Source organism: Electrophorus electricus, chromosome 3 (assembly GCF_013358815.1).
Source record: "Electrophorus electricus isolate fEleEle1 chromosome 3, fEleEle1.pri, whole genome shotgun sequence".
Taxonomy (NCBI): Eukaryota; Metazoa; Chordata; class Actinopteri; order Gymnotiformes; family Gymnotidae; genus Electrophorus; species Electrophorus electricus.
In genome coordinates, this window is record NC_049537.1 from 28322501 (window position 1) to 28330000 (window position 7500).

A 7500-nucleotide genomic window follows, 5' to 3' on the forward strand; every position below is an offset into this window, starting at 1 on the left:
TGGGTGTGCGTGTGTGTTATCATGAGGAGGGAGATGTATACCCTGTACATCAGTGTTAAAAATAATCCTTCAGCTCCTGTGGGTGTGTGTGTAAGTGTGTGTGTGCATGTGCATGTGCATATGCTTGTATGGTATCACTGTCAGAGATAATTACTCAACTCATGTACTGATAGTAGACATGTGGGAGAGTGATCTATTGAGAGAACCATTTCACAAGCTCAAACATTCATAGAAACACATGCACACACACACACACACACAAGGATGAGATGAAAGAAAACAGACTGGCAAACAGTTTGACTGGCGTAGTACCTGCAGCTCTATAACAAAGCAGAATCTGAAGCCACTAACGGTTCATGCCCCCTTTCAGTCCATTTTACTCACACGCATACACAAGTTTACGGTAGAAGGAATGAGTAAACAATCCTAACAATGCAAAATTCTAGAAGATACACCGTTGACCTTCTCACGTATTCCTCACACACGATTATCTGTACAGCACCAAAGATATCACACTATCACACAAGAATCACACTGTCCACCTGCACTCTCTGACACTCACACACTCAGAATTCTAGATATGACCGAAACTTCCCAGTGGTCCAAACTTCTCATACAAGCCCCAGCACTCCCCAAAGGAAACATCTGTAAGGACTTCATGAATGCATCTGTTTTAGCTCTCACTTTCATCAACTTTACGAGAATCACGCCGGACTATAAAAACGAAACCTGATGCATAACCTGATTATCCTGTCTGACGATCACGTTCAACTTTTTTGACTCTGCTATTCTTTACATAGCAACAAGGCCACTAATGCTTGACACACTATGTTAACCATTACATGTTAAATTTCATTTTAATTGATCATTTTAATTGAAGGATCGCTGGCAATTAATAAGAGTTGTGATGTTGATATTGACAGTCACTCTCCAGGTACCCACACATTACAACACTTGACAGTGTAACCACCTGATGGGACGCAAATATTTTGGTCCATGAGAAGTTGACATCCATCTTCCCATCGACCAACTCTAACCTCTGGAGAGAAATGTTCTGTCGTTGTTGTTTTCCAACTTCGTTTTCATAGTGTGAACAAGTTCAACAATGTTTACTAATCTATGACTTTGTCAGCTCTTAATTAGAGCATTGGTGTTACAGTGATGTTTCCATTGACTGATCTCGGAAAACAAGAAAGCATTTTTGCGAACGACTCTCTCAGACTGGGCAGGGTGCTTAGACTCAGACTTGGATGTCCAGCATGCAAAATCACAATTCTGAATAACACGCTCACATGCAAACAGAGCTGGTTATGAAGGTCATTTACAACAAATCTGTTTTGGCACAAACGAACTGGTGACAAAAATAGTTTTAATATGAAAATATTTTAAAAAATGAAAATATGAAAATGCTCTGCACACACACTCACACACACACACACACACACATACACACACTGGCACACTGCGATCTTCGTGGTGTTAAGTGAAACACCCTAAGCCCCCCCCGCCCACCAGGTACACCCCCATACGACTGATTCAGGAGTCACACCCCCAGACCCCTCCGAAAAACATGTGCTGGGAAGTTGAGTGAGTGTGGGATTACCCAGAATAAGGGAGCGTATTTGTGAGCATTACTGGTGCTACAGAGCTGAGGCAGGAGCTGTGATGTCACTGTGTGCAGATCTGCATGGTCCAGAGGATGAGTGCTAACAGTAGCACTCTCTTGAAGCAGAAACGTGGCCTATTAAATCTACTCGTCTGCACGTTAGCTGACAGTCAGACGAGTGGCTGACCAGCAATAGATAAGATCATTTCAAACCATTAATTAAGAAAAAAAAAAAAACCTACTTGTGAATTAGCATACTCTGTGTTAAAATCAACCAACTGTGTCAGATCAATGAAGAAAAAAAACACATAATTAGATAAAGATGAATATAGAATAGCCACTGAAGAGGAATAAAAGACTACTAACCTTATCCACTTGCTTCCAGACACATGGGGGAGAAAGAGAGAGAGAGAGAGAGAGAGAGAGAGATATTAAAATCACATCAAGCATACACAGCCAGCATTCAGCACATTGAATAGCAATCTCTCCTGATTGTAATACCAGGTTTGGAAAGGGTATATGCGTGACTGACATTTCTGGGAAGCCATGATGATAACAGGCTTCTACAGGTTGTATACAGGCTCAAGATTCCCACCTCTTTAGGCTTAAAAAGGGAATCCATGGGATGATTTCTGACACCAGTGAGATGTTTGCAGGTAGTGGATAAAACAATAGAGACCCCTAACAACACGTTTGTATCGAGTACCTATTAAAGAGGAGAGGAAGTCGTTTACTGCTGCTTCAGACAAACCTGGAATACTTTGACACGAGTCCTGAACTGTAGGTCGCGAAGAGGCATGATATGTGGTATGATTTACCACTCACTTGTTTATTACTGAAAACTGACTCACGAGTCACAGTAACCGAAGCTCAGTAACTGAAAACACTCGGAGGCGGTTAGACTACTTGACCTCCCAGAACCTGCCTGGACCAACCATGTCTTTCCACCCCCACCAGGACCATGGAAACTCTTCTTACCGCATGCACTCCTAAATGATCCTGCAACTTTCTGGCGCAACATGGCACAACTGCACTTTAAGATCGAAACTCATCTCGTGGGCTATAATGTCCACAGAGGCAAAGCTTCATATACTGCTACAAACACTCAACCCCAATCCTGCCGTTGCTATTGGGGAGAGTCTATTTACAGTTTACAGACCTCCTCAGATGACACATAAACAGCCATCAAATATACATTATGGTACTCCTACTTGCCAGTGCTCCCAGTGCTCCCAGTTCTTTGTGCTTAATGTTCTGGGGATTTATTTTATTTCCTGCTTCTCCTGAACTCTCATGAACTCATCGTGTTGTGCATTTGCGCTTTTTATTCCCGTGTACGGTGCTGCTATACTGGTGTTGTGTTGCACCATGGACCAGAAGAAATCACATCTGGAATATGGAGGAGAGATAATAAACTTGAACTTCACTCAGATATCTTTTGAGATACATTTTGTCAATGGTGCAAATCTTAAAACACACTCTACTAGAGTTAGATGTCCCTATCAACACTTTGAACACTTTTTGCTAGTCACTACATACAAAGATTCAACTGTATCCACATATTTCAGAATAAACTCTTGTGCCATTTCTTTGTAAGGAAGAAAATGTAAAACTCAAAGACAGACCTGTAATGTTAACAAGACAAACAATAAAGAGCTTTTCAGGACCCTTCTGTGACCATGCACGTAAGAAGCAGTCAAAATGTCACTTTGCATATATGAATGTAGCAACTCAGAGACACAGATGAACACCAAAGCAAAAAATTTAATGAGATTACCAAAGATTAAGAAGACAGAACCCGCACAAGGAACAGGCACGCGTAAGATAAAAGGCAAGACACAAACATGCGGGAAGGTGTACGGCTTCTTAATAAACACACAAAGGCAAAGAACTTAAATACAATAAACTAATGACATGTACAAGTGGCTCAGGTGGTTTGGTGGAGGGGCAGTGCTGAAGGAGAGTCCGAGGAAAAGTGCACCTGCCAGGATATCAGTGAAACAGGTGGTGGGTAACCGAGGTAGCACTGGAACAGCAAGACTAAGACACTAAGAGTTTTGGGCATACTCTGCCCAAGGGGAGAAATGTACACCAGACACTCTCCCAGGCACTACATTAAGTGCAGAGTCAACAGCCGACTTCCTGGCTCAGCCTCTGCATCTGCCCGGTGGACTTGGGGTAATGACCTGATGTGAGACTCATGTTAACACCCGGACACTCAATAAGTGCCCTCCTGACCCTTGATGGTTACCTTGGTCAGGTGTTGTGCACTCCAGCAGACCCAAATTGATGGAAGACATAGTGAAACGGTAATGGAAGTACTAGAGCCTGGGTGTGGATCTGTGAGCTTGAGTTCATGAACTCTGGACAGGGTATCCGCTTTTGTGTTCTTGCTAGCAGGTGTACAGGAAATCGTAATCTGAAAAACAGGATCCAACTGGCTTGGCAAAATGTGAGATTCTGGCTCATCTGATATTTTCCAGATTCCGACGGATGGTGTGGATGATCAACGGATCCCTCAAGCCAGTGTCGGCACATCTCCAAGGCAAGTCTGATGGCCGGGAGCTCCTGGTTGCCTTCATCACAACTTGATTTCACAGGGGTGATCTTCTTAGAGAGATGGGTGAAGTTAGGGCAGATCACTAGCGCCAACTCCCAGCCGAGTGCTTACATCAGGGGCTTACTCCAGGATGAGTTCGAATGGGAGCTTTCATGAAGTGAAGTTTCAGGTTGCTTGGACTGCGCAGAGTGCCTCTGAGGAGCACAGACAGTGGTGCAGCCATGATGCTGAAATCTCTGATGCACAGGCTGAGGGGGTCTGGCTGGGTTTGTATGCATAGAGATTCCAGAGGCATGTGAAGGCCTCGCCGATAGCAGGTTCAGGGATAGTGCGTCCAGGAATTCTTGATGAAAAGCTCTGATCAAAACCTGGGCATTCCCTCATTAGGATGCTGCTAGCACGCAACATTTTTGCTCAAAACATTTTAACTTTGATCAAACAGCTACAACAGTGTCGCTTCCTTTTTTAGCCAAACGAGAAGGTCTCCTGACTGTCTGGCGGATGATCGAATACCAACCCGGAAGAAAGCAGTGGGCTGATCACTGGGCTACGCCTCCCCTACCCGTTATCACTTAATGGCCAGTAACCAGGACCTCGCTCTGCTGGAGGGAACTGAAATCATACAGGCAACCTGGGACCATTCTCTGGGAAAACTTCAAGTGTCAAAGATGCCAGACAAAGCCAAAACTCACCCCCATGCAATGGTTCACTGTCAAACGTTTCCATTTCGGACAGCTTCAGAAATAAGGGAAATAGAGCAAGGCTCATCACTGTGGAGTGGAAGGCACGCGGTTAGAAGAGCGTTCACAGTGAAGGTGAGTTGTTTTGGACGTGATTGCTGTTGCAAGCATAGTTAGTGCTTCTGCCGTTATATTTGCTGTTGTTGCTGCAATACGATTTCCTCCAAGCTGACAGCTCCAAGCTCAGACGAAGGTCGGTTGTCTGCAACGTCCAAGGTAAAGGCATTCTATCACGACTCAGAGACACAAGAAGTGTGTGTGCAAAACGTTTGTGTAGAAAGTCAAACGATCGGCTTTGTAATGTGAAGGTCATTTTTTGAGATTTTCATGGCGTTTCATTTCCTTCACAGTATATGATAATTATTATAAAGTGTGTTTTGTGAAATGTGTTTCAGCATTTTAGAGTGTGTGAGAAATGTAATAATGTGTGAGAAATGCGAGAGCGCTCATGAGCAAAACTGGAGCCTGAATTTTTAACCTGAATCATCTGTAATCAGGTCCAGCCCCTTTCAGTGGAAGAAAAGATGTGTATTTACTTACATTTACAGCATTCAGCAGATGCTTTGGTCCAAAAGAACTTACAATTACAACTGTATGCAATTGAGGGTTAAGGGCCTTGCTCACAGGCCCAACAGTGGCGGTGGGGCTTGAACTGGCAACCTCCTGATTACTAGTCGAGTAGTAGTTGAATCTGAAGGGGCTGGGTCTTGAACTGGCAACCTCCTGATTACTAGTCAAGTAGCAACTGAACAGACCCAACAAAGACCTTTGAGCCAAAATATTGCATTACATTTTTTTTCTCAATTGCTTACACATTGTTACTGAGCACTGGCACATGGTTCTCAGTCATTGGAGCTCCGGTTCCGTTTTCCTGTGTCAGTGGTGCAAGACATTTTCATCTGACTCTCATTATAAACTCCACGGACACTGCACACAATGATTAGAATCAAAGTTTCAATTTTCATGACACACACAAAAAGACAGAAAATACATACAATTGGTAGTTAGTGACAGATCTGATCCTTATTGATACAGTTCTGTTTAAGCGCTAGTTTAAGACAAAGCTATTTGTTTATTTATATTTGTTTGATTATTGCATTGCACCTTTCAACCACAGTGGCAATGAAAAGTGATTAAACAAACATATTTGTTATAATAACAAAGCTTAGTATATCCCAAGAGCACTCAGATTAGTATAGTTTTTTTGTAAAATAATTTTAAAAGTTATATGAAACAATTTATTAAAACATAAAATTAAATAAAGGAAAGAAATTTAATTACAGTAGGAAACTATATTACAAGCTTAAAGGACAACAGTAAAATAAACTAAAAAAAATGAACAAAACTTATTACATCCTGATTATTTTGCAAAACAAAAAGAACAAAGTTACATTTAAGTTACCATTTATGTAAATACAAAATAATAATAAACAAAACATAAGAACAATTGATTTAAATAGTGAAGAGAAAAAGAAATTAAGTAATAACATTATAAAATTAAAAACATACATTCAAAGATAAGTACAATAATAGAATAATGAAGTGAATGTCAGTGCCAAACATACTGCAAGATAGCAGCGTCCAAATTAACTGTAAGCATGAGTGAACAGAAATGATATTAACCTGGATTAAAAATGGCTTAATCTGGGACACGTCTAAATTTGACCGGGAGCTGTTCTCACTTATGCACAGTATAAAAAGTCAAGTACTGTTTCACTGGGTTTGGGTTGAATTCTTGGCTTTGCAAGCTGGCCTGTGTCCAGGGATCTAAAAACACCACCCAGTTTACACTTTTTGAGCAGAGTGGGAAAGTAGATCAGAAGTAGTTTAAAGTCAATTCTATAACTAACTGGAAGCCAGTATATATATTTATTTTGGAGTAATGAGCAGGTATATACTAGTACGTGTACGACCCAATTTGGGATATATTAACCTCCAAAATGTGAACTGAAAATAGTTACAATATCTGGAGCCTCAGTTGTATTCTTTGGACTTGTTTAACCATGTGTAGTCTGAATCATTTTCACTATTTTTAAACCAACTTTTACCATCCGTTAAAATAATCTGGTTAAGTCCGTCACAGGAAGGTCTAGAACTGCAGTGTTTACGGATAAATACCTCCTACTGTGACAGAATCACCTGAGCTGGGTATAGAGACCTACTGGCCAAAGGTGGCACAGGAGCAGACCAGGGAGCAGACCAGGGAGGAGACCAGGGAGGAGACCAGGGAGCAGACCAGGGAGCAGACCAGGGAGGAGACCAGCGTCAGAGGGATGTCGGTGTGTCAACTGTCAGCATGCACATCCGTATGGTCCGTCATCACTTCATCACCTCTGACTGACATGCCATGTCAAGGACACTATCTTAGTCACGGCCAGTATGTGTAAGATCCTCAGTCTATGCATTTAGGCATAGCCAATGACTACACACAGCATTATGAGCTCAGACAACACCTACAATATGAAGAACGCAGAACACATTCGGAAGCTAAGCGTCCAACAATCACACGCTTTCTGTTCATTGTGTCTGCTCTGTGTGTTCAGCAAAGATAGCAGCAAAAACATTACGACACCTGGATTATCAAATTATCAACG

The 7500-nt window shown here is 42.0% G+C and overlaps 1 protein-coding gene across 1 annotated transcript in view; it reads right to left on the reverse strand.

Moving 5' to 3' along the window:
* Positions 1-7500, reverse strand: part of dab1a (DAB adaptor protein 1a) — a 153172-nt gene that overhangs the window by 141529 nt on the left and 4143 nt on the right. The window contains exon 2 of the mRNA XM_035524747.1: positions 1973-1984. The gene's annotated coding sequence lies outside the window, so the exon portion shown is untranslated. The remainder of the gene's footprint in view (positions 1-1972; positions 1985-7500) is intronic.